Source organism: Oryctolagus cuniculus, chromosome 3 (genome assembly GCF_964237555.1).
Source record: "Oryctolagus cuniculus chromosome 3, mOryCun1.1, whole genome shotgun sequence".
Lineage (NCBI taxonomy): Eukaryota > Metazoa > Chordata > Mammalia > Lagomorpha > Leporidae > Oryctolagus > Oryctolagus cuniculus.
The window spans coordinates 126,320,322-126,337,775 of record NC_091434.1 but is presented as its reverse complement, the minus strand read 5'-3'; positions in this window follow the sequence as shown (position 1 = coordinate 126,337,775).

Below are 17,454 nucleotides of genomic sequence, written 5' to 3'. Positions count from 1 at the left end.
GTGTGTGTGTGTGTGTGTGCATATGAGAGGACTTCAAACATTTCATGGAAAGTGCACGCTATCTCCTAAATCCATTTTCCCATGAATTCTTGAAGTATTTTCATTTATATTGCTATAAGTACACACACACACACACACACACACACACACACTTATTCAGTTCTGACATATTTTGACCTATTAGAGAATTCAGATTTGTTGCAGAAATAATGATATTTCTCCAGAAAAGTGGCTGTAAAGTCCCTGTGAATATCTTAAGAAGCATAGAGTTGAACAAGTTTACAAGGGATGAAATGAAGATTCTTAATCTGTTTACCTGAAAATAGAGAGTCCAGGATTATCCAGAGGCTCCCAGGACAGGGAACAGTCTGTGGAAGCTAGAAAAGGCATGAAAACCAACTTCCCCATACTCCAACACTTTATACCATCCAGAAAGGAATGCAGCTCCTGTGGCAAAGTTGATTTTATTCCAGTGGAGTACGTTTTGGATATCTGATCACCAGAACTGTAAGGCAATATATCTGTTTTGTGCTAACTCATTAGTATATTTGCGGTAATTAGTTACAGCAGCAATAAAAACTAATACACGATCCATATAAGCAAATATGGTCACATTCTACTATGTAGACACCTAAGCACAGTTGAAAAAGCACATTGGAAATACTTAGCTGTTCTTGGGGGAAGAGAGATTAAATCAGAATTACCAAGGGGTGGGTGGAACCTAGAGGCACACACGTTTCTGCCCAAGCCAGCTTGAGGTACAGCTGTTCAGGCTGCAGGTGCAGACTACACCAAGTCCTGGGGCACTGCTCATTGCTGGGACCATAGCTGAATTCACTATGCATCTGCAACACAGACAACCTCGAGTTATGTCTTATCTTGTTCTATTTAATGTTTATCTGGTTTATTCAATGCTAGTTCATTTCATTTATATAAATATTATAAAAAAGTTTCTCTCCCAGCCTCTAAAGTGCAGGCAGACCTTTTACAACCTGTTCTAGCTCAGATACAAATACTGGCATCTCCTTATCTGCCGTATTCTCACCTAATTGTCTCTAAAAGGATGGGCCAGGCATGAAGCAGAGTACCAATGATAAAGAATCTGCGTAGCCAGCCAGATAACTTGAACTGTGTATCTCACAGAACCTTCCGTCTCCAGGGGCCTGGAAATGATGTCATCCATCTCCAAACGCCTGTTGTCTTGACCACATGCTCTTCAGAGTCCTGCTGACTATGTTCAATTCCTGCACACGGATTTATTTACTTCTACCCGGACTCACATTTTGACCTTTTCCTCAGTGTTCAGGTTCTTGTTCTCATGCCTACACCTCTGCGCCTGAATTCCTAGTGACTTCTTCTTGCTCCTGTCATCAACCTTGGAATAACTTTCCCTTTGAACGATTTCTTCATTGCCCACTGCAAGAACCATCGTCTCCTATTCCTTTCTTTCTTTCTTTCTTTTTTTTTTTTTTTTACAGGCAGAGTGGACAGTGAGAGAGAGAGACAGAGAGAAAGGTCTTCCTTTGCCGTTGGTTCACCCTCCAATGGCCGCCACGCTGATCCGAAGCCAGGAGCCAGGTGCCTCTCCTAGTCTCCCATGCGGGTGCAGGGTCCAAGTACTTGGGCCATCCTCCACTGCACTCCTGGGCCACAGCAGAGAGTTGACCTGGAAGAGGGGCAACCGGGACAGAATCCGGCGCCCCGACCGGGACTAGAACCTGGGGTGCTGGCACCGCAAGGCGGAGGATTAGCCTAGAAAGTTGCGGCACCGGCTCCTATTCATTTCTACTGCTTAATGATGTATCCCAAGCTGGTACATTATAACTTTTTTTCTCCTCTTCTTCCTCCTTGACTTCCTCCTCCCCTTCCTTCTTCTTCATCCTCTTCCTCCTCTTCTTCCTCTTTCCTCCTCCTCCTCTTCTTCTCCTTCTTCTTCCTCTTTTTCTTCTTTCTTCTTCCTCTTCCTCTTCCTCTTCCTTTTCTTCTTTTAAGAGAGCAAGTTCATCTGCTGGTTCACTCCCTCAAATGACCACAACAAGCCAGCAAGGCCTGACAGGAACCAGGAGCTAAGAACTCTATCAAGGTCTCCCACATGAGTATCAGGGGCCCAAGTACTTGGCCCTTCATCCACTGTTTTCCAAGGCACGTTAGCAGAGAGCTGCATAAGAAGGCGAGTAACTGCAGTTTAAACTGGTACTCTGGTGTGTGTTGCCAGTGTCCCAAAGGTAGCTTAATCAGCTGTGCCATGACACAATCCTCATGAGGACAGTTTTCTAATTAGATCATCTTGGCCCTCTTGAAAAGAAAGTGAGCTGCAAGTTGGGAAAATAAAAAAAAAGAACTTCTTTCAACAATTCCTAAAAGAGGCTTCATCAGATTTGCACCTTTACTAAATCTTTGTTCTTGCAAATTCCTCCTTAGAACATTAACATCCTATCTGAATTGGACAAAAAAATAACTGGTCGAATTAATGAGTCCTGTCATCAGAAAATGAGATAGGACTTATGGCGAACTACTCTTGATGGGGAAAATGCATAGGCAAGCCTCAAATACAGGTTTCTGTCAAATTTGGAAGATTTGTTAACTAGTGGGAAGGGAAGATGCCAAGGGAAGAAGATAAATAAACTTGGATTTTCTTGAAAACTTTCTTTATATCGGAAACTATGAAATACAAACATATAACTAGGCAAAGTCAATAAGTATTACAGGTAACTTAGTAATTCTTATCCAAAGCAGACAAAGTTGGTTTCTTTTATATCACTTGCTTAAACTATTTATAAACAAATCATATGAAAATGAATGTTTACACTTTGGATCTCATACATCATATTCTGATTTTATCATCTTCAGCTTTATATATGATTGATTTTTATATGTGATGATGAAATTCATTCTTTCAAATCGTTTATTCCAGGTTTAAGCAATTTTTGACAAGTGGTGGATCATTTATATATTGTGTCTCTACACAGGTCAATGTGTTCCTTGTAGGAGAAGTTTAGAAAGATAAAATGTAGCCAAAACCTGAAGACTGGTAGTTGTGGGTCAATGCACACGTACTGGAAAAAGAAGATGATTGGATTAGGATGGCATAGCAGGGGTGGGGAAGCTTGCTGCTCTAGTCTAAGAGAAGATAGTTTTAAAAAAAGTGGAAAGAGTGCAGTCTCAGGAAAGCTATAGAGAGAAAATAGCAGAGGAAACTATGCAAATTGGAAGGACATAGTGGACATATGTGGAGGGCGAGGACACACACAATTCAGGACCCCAGCAGCAGAGATCCTACACACCAGTATTGGAGAGTGAGTGAGACCAGACTGCAGCACACCCAAGCCACTGATGAAAAAGCTGCAGGAAGAGCTTAGAGGGAATCTGTCTTAGAGCTCCCATGAGGAATAGTGTACTTGCCAAATTAGAGGAGAAATAAATGGGGTCAGCACGTTTTCTCTCTCCCTGATCACCCTGCAATAGCGTCCTATAACAAGATGATAGAGAGCAAGTGCCATTTTGGACATATATAACAGCTGCACCAGCTCCTGTCCATGCCCAGCAACAGGCCATGCAGAGACTCCTGAGCCTGGTGGGGAGAACAGACAGGGAGCTGGGTGCTCGTGGCTTTGGGAGGTTTGTGCACTGGGACTGTGAAAACACTGAGGCTACATGGGAAGACTCCGGGCATGGCTGAGACTTTCGGCAGTCACTGTGGGAGGCTCCATACAATCAGGGCTGGAGACTGCACAATCAAGGTTCCCTGATTACTTGGTGAGGGCCATTGCTGGGGAATCTGAGCTTACACTGAGGACTGAACAGATCTTTTGGGGTCGTTGTGGCAGCGTGGATGAAGAATATATACACTGGGGCTAGCCCCTAGGCAATGGTCTCCTTTGAAGAGAGGAGCTAAGCTAAGTTTATGTCAACAGACAAGAACAAACCTCCCCTCTGATAAAGAAAAAGGAGATTTTTGGAGCCATACCTGGGTATGTCACCTCAGACACACCCTTCACACTGGAGCACTGAGCAGAACTCCTTGGTCTCACCCACCAAGGTATTCCCTGAAAGCAGACACTCCACTAATCCACATAGACATAGTACAAAGATAAAAGCTGCCACAGGGAAAAAACAAAGAAGAAAACAATTAATATTTTCACAAATGCTGAGTAAAAAATACAAAAATTCAAGAAAGAATAAGGAAAACAACATGATGCCCTAAAAAAAATACATCAATACTAGATTGAGAAGATGATGAGATTGAAGAAATGCCAGAAAAGGAATTTAAAAATTGATCATAGGTTTACTTAGAAGTAATCAGAAGGCCAGCACCGTGGCTCACTTGGCTAATCCTCTGCCTGCAGCACTGGCACTCTGGGTTCTAGTCCTGGCTGGGGTTCTGGTTCTGTCCTGGTTGCTCCTCTTCCATTCCAGCTCTCTGCTGTGGCCTGGGAAGGCAGTAGAGGATGGCCCAAGTGCTTGGGCCCTGTACCTGCATGGGAGACCAGGAGGAGGCACCTGGCTCCTAGCTTTGTATCAGCGCAGCACGCTGGCCAGAGCGGCCATTTGGGGGTGAACCAATGGAAAGAAGACCTTTCTCTCTGTCTCTCTCTCTCTCACTATCTAACTCTGCCTGTCAAAAAAAAAAAAAAAAAAAAGAGAGAGAGAGAAGTAATAAGAAGCAAATGCATGGACTAATAAAATCCATACATGAGATTAAAGAAAATTTCTCCCACAAAATTGAGCTCTTACAGAGAAATCAAAATGAAATCTTGGAAATGAATAATTCAATAGAACAAATAAAAATTCAGTAGAAAGCCTTAACAACAGAATTGGTGAAGCAGAAGAAAGAATGACTGACTCAGAAGACAAAGCACAGGAATTTATACATTCATACCAAACACAACAAGAAGAAATTAGAAAACTAAAAAACACTGTGGGTGATTTACAGGATACTATCAAATAAGCATACATACAAGTTCTAGGAGTTCCTGAAGGTGTGGAAAGAGGGTAAGGATTAGAAAGCCTTCTTAGTAAAATAATAACAAAAAAATTTCCCTGAGCTGGAGGACAACAGGGACCTCCAAGTACAGGAAGCACAGAGTACTCATAATGGACATGACCAGAAAAGATCTTCACCATGACACATTGTAATCAAACTCTCCACAGTAAAACATAAATAAAGGATTTTTAAATGTGCATGAGAGAAACACCAGATTACTTACAGAGTATCTCCAATTAGACTTACAGCAGACTTCTCATCAGAAACCCTACAAGCTAAGGGAGAATGGAGCATATATTTCAAGTCTTAAGATAAAAGAACTGTCAACCAGAATACTATTCCCTGAAAAGCTCTCTTTTAAAAATGAAGGTGAAATAAAGAACTTCCATAACAAACAGACTTTGAAAGATTTTGTCACCAACCAGTCCTGTAGAAGACACTTAAGGATGTGCTTCACACAGAAACACAGAAACATGGTCATCACTATGAAAGAAGGCAAAGAAAGGAAATCTCTCAGTAAAACTACAAAGGAATCCAAAGTTAAAAATAGGAATATGTATGGAAAAATGGCAGGGCAAAGTACTAACCTATTAATAGTCACCTTGAATGTAAATGGCCTCAACTCTCCAGTTAAAAGACGTAGATTTGCTAAATGGATTAAAAAACAAAACCCATCTGTTTTCTGCCTACAGGAAACACATCTTACCAATAAAGATGTATGCTGACAGAAAGTGGAAGAATGGAAAAAGATATTCCATGCTAACAGAAACCAAAATAAAGCAGTTGTAGCCATCTTAATATCAGACAAAATATACTTTAACACAAAATCTGTTAAAAGAAGGGCACTATGTAATGATTAAGGGATCAATTCAATAGGAAGAAGTAACTATTGGAAATGTATATGAACCTAATTCCATTGTACCTGCTATTTAAAAGAAATGTTAAGGGATCTAAAGTGAGACATTAACTCAAATACAATTGTAATGGGGGATTTCAAATCCCTACTGACAGTAATTGATAGATCAAACAGACAGAAAATTAGCAAGGAAACAGCAGAGTTAATTGATACTATATACCAAATGGATATGTCAAATATATACAGAACTTTTCACCCTACAGTTGTAGATCACACATACTTCTCAGCAGTTCATGGAACTTTCTATAGGATTTATCACTTGCTAGGCCATAAAGCAAGTCTCAGCATGTTCAAAATAACCAAAATCATACCATACATCTTCGCAGACCACAATGCAATGAAGCTGGAAATTAACAATTCAGGAATCCCCAGAACATATGAAAACATGGAGATTGAATAACATGCTCTTGAATGAACAGTGGGTCATAAAATAAATCAAAAAATTTCTCAACACAAATAAAGATGACAATTCAACATATCAAAACTTATGGGATATAGCAAAAACAGTGTTGAGGAGTTTATAGCAATTGGTACCTACATCAGGAAATTGGAAAAGCACCAAATAAATGAACTATCAATGTATCTCAAGGATCTAGAAAAAACAGCAAACCAAATCCAAAACTAGTAGGAGAAAAGAAATAACTAAAATTAGAGAAATCAACAAAATTGAAACAAAAAAATGACAAAAGATCAGCAAAATGAAGACTTTTTTGAAAAAATAAACAAAATTGATAGAACATTGGCCCAACTAAGATTCCTGGATACATACAACCTACTTAAATTGAACCATGAATACATAAAAATACCTAAACAGACCCATAACCAAGAGAGAATTCAATCAGTAATAAACATTGACCCAACAAAGAAAAGCCCAGGACTGGATGGATTCACTGCTGAATTCTACCAGATATTTAAAGAATAAATAACTCCACTTTTTCTCAAGTTATTCAAAAGAGTTGAAAGGGAGGGAATCCTGCCAAATTCTTTCTATAAAGCCAGCATCACCTTAATTCCTAAACCTGAAAAAGGTACAGCAGAGAAAGGGGATTACAGATCAATTTCCCTGGTGAATATAGATGCAAAAATCATCAACAAAATTCTAGTTAACTGAATCCAACAAAACATTAGAAAGATCATCCACCCCGACAAAGTGGGACTTATCCCTGGTAAGCAGGCATGGTTCAACATTCACAAAAAAAAATCAATATGATACATCACATAACACACTGAAGAACAAAAACTATACGATTATCTCAATAGATACAGAAAAGCAATTGATAAAATACAATACCCTTTCAAGATGAAAACTTTAAGCAAATTGGGTTTAGAAGGAATATTCCTCAACACAGTAAAGGCAATTTATGACAAACACACAGCCAGCATCCTATTTAAGGGGGAAAAGTTAGAAGCATTCCCAATGAAATCTGGAATCAGGTAAAGATGCCCACTTTCACCATTGCCATTCAATAAAGTACTGGAAGATTTAGCCAGAACCGCTAGGCAAGAAAAAGAAATCTAAGGGATACAAATTGGGAAATAGGAAGTCAAACTATCCAAATTTGCAGATGAAATAATTTTATATAATATATATTTATATAGTTTATATAATATATATTATACTTATAATATATATATAAATAATCCCATATATATGTATATATATATATATATATGGGATCCAAATGACTATACCAAGAGACAATTGGAACTCATAGAAGAGATTAGTAAAGTAGCAGGATAGAAAATCAATGCACAGAAATCAACAGCCTGTGTATACACAGGCAATGCCATGGCTAAGAAAAAACTTCTATAACAATCTCATTCACAATAGCTACAAAAAAAAAAATACCTTGGAATAAACTTAGCTAAGGATGTCAAAGATCTCTACAATGGGAATTACAAAATTTTAAAGAAAGAAATAGAAGAAGATAACAAAAAACTGGACAAATCCTCTATGTTTACAGATTGGAATAATCAGAATCATCAAAATGTCCATTTTCCAAAAGCAATTTACAGATTCAATGGGATACCTATCAAAATAACAAAGAAATTCTTCCCAGATCTAGAAAATGATGCTGAAATACATATGGAAACACAGGATACCTAGAATAAGTAACACAATTTTATATAACAAAAACAAAGCTGGAGGCATCAGAATACCAGATTTATTATTTTTTAAATCATAGTTTATTTTTTATTTTACTTATTTGAGAGGTAGAGTTACAAACAGTGAGAGGGAGAAACAGAGAGAAAGGTCTTCCTTCTGTTGATTTACTCTACAAATGGCCGCAACAGCCCAAGCTGCGTTGATCCGAAGCCAGGAGACAGGTGCTTCTTCCTGGTCTCCCATGAAGGTGCAGTGGACCAAGCACTTGGACATCTTCTACTTCTTTCCCAGGCCATAGCAGAGAGAGAGATTGGAAGAGGGGTAGCCTGGACTCAAACTGGTGCCCATATGGGATGCTGGTGCCACAGGCACAGGATTAACCTACTGTGCCACAGCGGCGGCCACAGTACTGGATTTCAAGACATACTAGAAGGCAGTTATAATCAACACAGCCTGGTACTCGTATAAAAAATATGGAAAACCAATGGGGCCAGCACCGTGGCTCACTAGGCTAATCCTCCGCCTGCAGCTCCGGCACACTGGGTTCTAGTCCCAGTCGGGGCTCTGGATTCTGTCCCAGTTGCTCCTCTTCCTGTCCAGCTCTCTGCTGTGGCCCAAGAGTGCAGTGGAGGATGGCCCAAGGTCTTGGGCCCTGCACCCACATGGGAGACCAGGAGAAGAACTTGGCTCCTGCCTTCGGATCAGCCTAGCGCACCGGCCACAGCGGCCATTGGGGGGTGAACCAATGGTAAAGGAAGACCTTTCTTTCTGTCTCTCTCTCTCACTGTCCACTCTGCCTGTAAAAAAAAAAAAAAAAAGAAAGAAAGAAAGAAAGAAAGAAAGATCAATGGTACAGAATAGAACAGCTGGAAATCAATCCAAGCATCTACAACCAACTTTTGCTTGACTAAGGAGCAAAAAAAAAAAAAATACCTGGAGGAAGGACAGTCTCTTCAAGAAATGGTGCTGGGAAAAATGGATTTCCACATACAAGTATGAAGCAAGACCCCTATCTTACACCTTACACAAAAATCCACTCAAAATGGGTCAAAGATAAATCTATGATACGATGCCATCAAATTATTAGAGAACATTGTGGATACCCTGCCAGTCATTGGCATAGGCAAAGAGTCCTTGGAAAAGCCCTCAGAGGCACAGGCAATCAAAGCCAAAATTAACAAATGGGATTCCATCAAACTCAGAACCTTCTGTACTGCAAAAATAAACTCAAAAAAGTGAAGAGGCAACCACAGAATGTGAGAAATTATTTGCAAACTATGCAACTGATAAAGGATTAATAATCAGAATATATAAACAGCTCAGGAAACTCAACAACAACAACAAAACCCAGCTAAGAAATGGCCAAAAGACTTAAACAGAGATTTTTCAAAAGAAGAAAACCAAATGGCCAACAGACATATTAAAAAATGTTCAGGATCACTAGCCATCAGGGAAATGCAAATCAAAACCACAATGAGGTTTCACCTCACCCCAGTTATAATGGCTTTCATAAAGAAATCAACAAACAGTAAATGCTGATGAGCATGTTGGGAAAAAGGTACCCTAATCCACTGTTGGTAGAAATGCAAACAGGTAAAACGAGTATGGAATACAGTGTGGAGACACCTCAGAAATCTGGATATATACCTACCATACGATCTAACCATCCCACTCTTGGGAATTTACGCAAGAGAAATGAAATCAGCAAAGAAAATGTTATCTGCACCCCCATGTTTTTTGCAGTTCAATTCACGATAGCTAAGACCAAATGCCTGTCAACTAAAGACTGATAAATTATGGGATAAGTACTCTATGGAATACTACACAATGTTAAAAAAAAATGAAATCTGGTCATTTTTAACAAAATGGACAAATCTGCAAAACATCATACTTAGTGAAATAAGCCAGTCCCAAAGGGACAAATACCATATATTCTTCCTGATCTGTAGTAACTAATATAAGACTTAAAAGGAAATCTGTAGTAGTAAAGTTGACACTTTGAGAAGCAATGACTTGAACAGCCCTTGTCTCAACTGTCGAGGAACATTTTTAATTTCCTCTTCATCATACCATTTATTGAAATCTTTACATAGAGTAAACCATGTTTATAAAGTCAATTGAAAATAGATATCAGTTAAAAATAAGAGTGGGAATAAGAAAGGGAGGAGGAAGTTTGTAACTGTAATGCTATATAGTTCTGCATACATTCGTATGGACTTACTTCTAAGGGTACAATTTAAAAACTTGCCATGGAACCCCAAATCCCAATAAGCTGGGTGGCAAAAATGCCATCTTCAGTGTTAAAGTGATTATATTAGTGTAAAAGTGATCATATAGATAGGATTAAGTGTTAAGGGGATCACATAAATAAGACCAAGTGTCTGGTAATAACAATAGACTTAAAAAGGAGAGAATGTACCAACACGGGAAGCAGTCCACACAGCAGACTCATAGAATGAGAATTGCTTTAAATAGCACTCTGACCTCAGATTCAGCCCTTTAGGCATTCTGGTTTGGCTGAAAAAACCATGAGAGCATTGCAGACAAGAAAAGCCAAGACACTGTGGAAAAAAAATTTGTCCTACATGAAGGATCTCTGGAGTGAGAACTCAGTGGAAAGAAGTGGCCACTAAAGAACGTACTTTTCTCTGAAGGGAGGAGAGAACTTCCATTTTGCTTATGGCCTTATCTAAAAACTGACAGAAATTGTGGATTCAAAAGGTTTCCACAGCCTTTACAGCTCATGTCAAGAGCCTCGGATGATCACTGACATCATACATAAGAGTTATAATTGTTAAAATAACAACAGGAGTCATTGTGCACTTACTTCCCGTGTTGGACTTCTGTCCTCAATGAGCTGTATTATGAGAATTAGTTGTTAAACTTGTTCTCAAAAAAATTTTGTGTGTGTGCAAATTGTTGAAATCTTTTATTAGTATAGAGTTAGTCTTCTGTATATAAAGTTTAAAGTATAAAGTTAACTGAAAATGAAATCTTAATGGAGAATGGGACTGGCAATGGGAGAGGTGGGGTTGCACTAGGGGTGGAAAGGTGGGTATGGTGGGAAGAATCATTATATGCCTAAAGTTGTACTTATGAAATTGTATTTATTAAATACAAGATTTTTTTTTGAAAAACAAAAACAAATACAAAGCAAAACAAAGCAGAAAAGAAAAAGAAGAAAATTAATCATCCTTAAAATTGCTAACTTAACATCTGTACATTTAAAGATTGAAATATGTCTATTCTTTATGACAAAAAAATACCCAAAAGAGAGATTAAGCAATTCCAAATTTATCTGGCAGATATCTTGAACTGCCTTACTTTCATTTATATATTTTTGCTAATTTCCTGTATTCCTCCTTTTTTGTCATTATTTTTTCTAACACTGTACTCAGTACTTGGACCTGATCATTGCTTGGCCTCTGACTGCCTTCTCCCTCAGCAAGGTGGGCTCCCTATAGGAACAAAAACAATAAACTCACACTACATTCTTAGATAAAAGATAAAAACAGGAAGCAAACAAAAATCTGAAACTGTCTCAGTGTTTCTCAGATTTGGAATTGACGCTTTAAAAGGAGATTGAGTTTTTAATCTACCAGTAAAACGTTAACTTTCAAATATATACATCGTGACTCTCTTTTTGTTTCTGTATATATTTTGGCCATCCCAAAAAACTCAGCACTCTATTACTGAAGAGAAACAGCCAAAGAGAATAGATGAACCTCATTCCTAATTTTTAGTAGATGTTACTTTTGTTTGTAGTTTTTTTGTTTTTGTTAAGGATGATGTCCTTGAAATATTCATAGACACACCAAGAAAGTTTGTGCACGGCTTCAGTGTTTGCATCTCTGTTGAAGAAGCTGTGTCCAAATTCTCCTAGTTCCAAATCCAAGCTCTCATATGAGCTCTCATTACTTCACTTTAGTTCCAAGGCACGCTGCCTGACCAGGCGCTTATGCCCAGAGAATAGAGCTGCACATACCTCCCACAAGGCTACAAAGATCTTCTTCTGAGACCTCCTGAAGGTCCTCACACAGTTTACTTGGGAACGTCTGGTAGGCATACTCATTGTTGTGCTTCAATGACATTTTCAAGGTCACATCTTACATTGTAGATCTGAAACCACAGCACATGTTTGTGACTAATTGATTAAAAGTTGTTTCTATGAGCTCATCCATTCTGTGAATGTTCCTGACTTTGATATGAAAACTCTCATATCCCCTCACTCAAGTGTATTATTACCTTAATTTCCTTCTTTCTTTTCTTCTTTGTATGATACTCTGAGCTAAACATTCTGGAGAAAGAACACATTCTCCCATCCCTCACCAACATCTTTTTCCCTCGCATGTGGCTCTCTCATCCTCTGCAGGGACTGCTTTGGCTCAACCAAAGCCATGTAGCACGAGTACCCTGAAGCAGAATAGCAAGACACCATGAAAATAATACAATTACAGAAATAAGACTTAAATATAATATACATATAACTTACTCAAATTTCTCAAGTGTAAATGTTCACATATTCCTTTGTTTACTTTATCATACTCCTTCCTCTTTGCCCCAGATAGATGATTGACAAATGTTAGATAGAACATAGAAATCTACATAGATACCTATATTATAGATAGATACATAGTGACAGACATCTGTAGATAGATACATAGATAGACAGATGGATAGATAGATAGACACATTTATCTACATGTGCAGTTATCAGTAGCTATATATAGATATCTATCCTAACTGTTGTCTTAACTTCTAGGCTAAATACTTACATCTTTTAAAAAATTTATTTGAGAAGCACAGAGAAAGAGAGTCAGACAGAAATGGACACAGAGCTCCTACATGCTAGTCCACCTTCCAAATGTCCACAACAGTCAAAACTGGGCTGATGACAAAGTTTGAAGCTGAAAATCCAATACACGTCTTCCCCATGACATAAACTCAACTGAACCATCACTCTTGATTCCCAAGGTCTGGACTAGCAGGAAGCTGGAATCAAGAGCTGGAGCTTACTATCAAAGCCATGATATGGCTCATCGGCTTCTTCACTGGTGACTTGACCAGTAGGATAAAAGATGGCTCTTGTGTGTGAATTTTAAAAGGAACAACAGAGAGTTGCTGTTGGCTCTTCTCTTTGCATCCCATGAGGTGCACATAAAGTTTACCTCAACCAACACACCGATACCTGTGGCATGACCTATGCTAGATTTGACTTCTGTAAAGTTTCGATTTGTCTCTATGCAGTTAATAAATAATTTGTAGAATGATACCATGAGAATAAGCAAAACTTACTTTACTCCTCAAATATTCATGCCCTGGTATTTGCTAATTTTTGTATCCATCCAATTTATTTGTTTGTTAAGTAGTTATTATGCAAAGTAGAAAATACCAACACAGTGCCATTTGAAATGTGTGAAGCAGCTACCTAATGGAAGTCTTAGAGATATTTTCAAAATGTCATTTCTATTTTCTTCTTCTGGGCCAAACAAGGTACCTTTGGGAATACATCTGGCAATCTATCATCTACCACCATATGTGAATATCCTCTATGTTGAGGGAGGACATATATTCCCTTCCAAATGAATATCAACCTGATCCAAGGAAACACATGTAGACAGAAGTCAATCATTTATTCCAGTCTGTTTGCTCATTCATTCTCACCTGTTAGAGTGCTTTGTATAAAGTGGAAAACAAGAGTCATAAGACTCAGACCCCATGCCCAGATGTTATAAATCACACAGTATACAAATTCTTCCCTCATCTTCTTGCCTAGTAAGCATATTGAAAGGGTTAATTTGCTTTCCTTCAAAATATACAAATAATTTTCCATACTGTATAATTTCTCTATTTTTGCCAGTTTTGAAACTGTAGTAAGAAATACACAATAAAAATTGTGAAAGGAATCATTTTTAATTATACAGCTCATTGATGAATTAGAAATGTTGTCTTATCTCATAGTAAAATTGTATGAACCATGTGATCTTCTTAATCATAATGACAATCAATTCAAAAAAGTCATATGAAAACTTAAATGTTTAGTGTTTTCCAAATTTGGGGTATGTATATAAAATCCACCAAAAATCTTGAGTGAAATAGGCATAAAATATTTCAATTATTCATTCAGTGCATGCCTACTTTGTTCCAACAATTATGATAGGTACTAGGAATATGACAGTTAGTAAACAAAATATTTGGAAATATTTTAGAGAGTGGTGAAGCAATTTGAGCTAAAAATCATAAACAAATCTATCTTCAAAGCAATAATTCAGCTAACATAATATAATCAAAGAAAGACAATTGTAGGATGATGTCCACCATGGTATTTTTATAATAAAGAATTCAAAATAGCTTAATACTTCCATACAGTAGATTATGTAGTTTGATTATAAGTGTAAGTGTCCAATTCTGTGAGCTAAATAAACCTCTTTTACAAAGTTAGTTACCCCAAATAACTCATTATAGGGACAAATATTGCCTAATGTAGTAATAGATGAGAGTAAGAATGAAGTATGTTTTATTAAGGAAGCAAAATTATTAATTTGCAAATATATGTGAGTCTCTATCTACCATATAAATATATTATTTTATACAAAAGTTTGATAAAAAACAATAATAATAATTCAAGAAATGAGATGCATGATCTAAGTGAGGAGAGAGGATTTTACTTATCACAAATTTTATATCACTTGAAGTTTTAAATATATGGATGCCTTAGTATTGCTTTTGAATAATAAATGATAATCAAAAATAGGTATATTATACATTGTGATGATTTTAGTTAATAAAATAAAATTTATATCCTTGAAATATGCTATGAATAGGTTATAAATATTCCACCACAAAAATGACAAATTTGTGAGATAATGCATATGTTCATTGCTTGGATTAGCTATTTCACAATGTGTATGTGTGTGTGTGTGTGTTTGAAAACATCATAATAGTATACATGACTAATACATATTTTCTATCAATTAAAACATATAAATATGAATATTCCATGATTGAAAGTACTATGCTTGATTTTACCACATGCTATACATGTTAGGAGTTTTGTGATCCATCCCTTATGGAACTGGAGATCTGATAAAACTTGACAACAAGCCTGCACAAATCTTCCTTCCCTTTCAAATCTCCTGTTGAAATTATCTAATCTATATGAAAGATAAATTGTTCTACTACCACTGGAAACAAACAGGGGCTTGACAGTCATGTATGTTTGGCACAAAATGTAAGTTTTAGAAGTAGAGAAAGAGGTTGAGGGCTCATTTACCCAGCAACCAACAGTCATCAAACTCATGTGAAAACTCTAGGAGGGCACCTGCATTGTGGTGCAGCACGTTAAGTCACCACTTATGATGCTGGTATCCCATGTCAAAATGCTGGCTCAAGTCCCAGCTGTCCCACTTCTGAACCTGCTTCCTGCCAATGCAGCTGGGAAGGCAATGGATGATGGTCTAAGTACTTAGGTTCTTACCATTCATGTGGAAGACTAGGATGGACCTCATGGCTCCTGGCTTTGTCCTGGCCCAGTTCCAGCTGTTGTCTCCATTGTAGAATGAACCACCGGATGGAAGATATCTGCATATCACTCTGCCTTCAAGGGAATACATGAATAAATATTTTCCAAAAAAAAAAGGAGGTTCTAGAAGGACTTTGCCCTTCCCTGTCTCCACTCACACAAGCTCCCTTTTCCTGTGTCCAGGAACATTTTCTGAATGAGATCTGTAATTATCAAACAGTTAAGCCCAAAGTTTCAGAAGGAAGAAATGCCAAACATTACTTCATGAGATGTAAGAAAAAATTGTTTTGGATGTTAACACAGCATTAGATTCAAATATGAGATGAAACCATTAACACACTCAGCATAGGGCTTCTATCTTTCAAATGCAAAAGGCAATGGGAAGACCCAGGATTAATCTGAACAGAGATTAAAAAAAAGAGAATAAGAGAAAAACATAAAACACAGAAAAGGACAAAAGCAAAATAATACTAAGGTAAGTTTCCATTTCAGAAGGCTATCAGGAAGCTTACACACACAACACACACACACACACACACACACAGATTCTTATAACAAAATCCAGCTCAATCACTTTAATGAATTTGGTTGTAAACTTCTGAAATAAAATATTATCAAATCTAATCTAGCTTGTCATGATCAATTACAGTGTCATATAGGAAAGCTATTTCCTTCCAAAAACATGAAATTTATTAATGTAGCCATAATATTAATATATTAAAGAAGTTTAAAAAATAACTTGGATCAGCCTCTCAGGAGGCACATTGACTGCAATCGATCCAGATATTACTATGCAGTGTGGAAGCTTTGGCATTTCTGGCCACTCCCTGGTGAGTACCAGTAACATCCTTCAGTTACTGCAACCAAAAATACTGACTCCCTCTTTCACACCATGTTTCAAATGCTTCCTCTATGAGGCTATTGCTGCCTCTAATTGAACATTAGAAGTCCAGATAGAGTCTGAGAAGATTTTTTAAGATCTAAGACTCTTCTTATTTTCTTTTAAAAATATTAGTAAAGCACAAATAATTAAGTTTATCTATTGATGAACACTAACATTTGTTCTCCTCAAAGATGAAGTGGTGAGAGTCATTTCATCAAAGCAAGAAACAGGAGAAGAAGCTTATTTTTGTGGCTATTAGTCATTCTCATCTTATGATACACATGGGGGGAAGGATCAAGCATAAAAGGACATGGGCCTGGGCCAGCGCTGTGGTGTAGCCGGTGGGGCTGCCGCCTGCAGTGCCTGTGTTCCATGTGGGCACCATTCAAGTCCCAGCTGCTCCACTTCAGATCCAGATCTCTGCTGTGGCCTGGGAAAACAGTGGAGGATGCCCCCGGTCTTTGGGCACCCTGCACCCCTGTGGGAAGACCCGGAGGAAGCTCTTGGCTCCTGGCTTTGGATTGGCACAGATCAATGGACAATTGGGGAGTGAACCAGCAGATGGAAGACCTCTCTCTCTGTTTCTCTCTCTCTCTCTCTCATCTCTGCCTCTCTTTCTCTCTCTGTATAACTCTGACTTTCAAATAAATAAATAAATCTTTTTTTAAAAAAAAGTAATGAAAAAATGATGCTGAAATTCATATGGAGACACAGGAGACCTCGAATAGCAAAATCAATCCTGTACAACAAAAAACAAAGCCGGAGGCATCACAACGCCAGATTTCAGGACATACTACAGGGCAGTTGTTATCAAAACAGCATGGTACTGGTACAGAAACAGATGGATAGACCAATGGAACAGAATAGAAACAACAGAAATCAACCCAAACATCTACAGGCAACTTATATTTGATCAAGGATCTAAAACCAATCCCTGGAGTAAGGACAGTCTATTCAATAAATGGTGCTGGGAAAATTGGATTTCCACGTGCAGAATCATGAAGAAAGACCCCTACCTTTCACCTTACACAAAAATTCACTC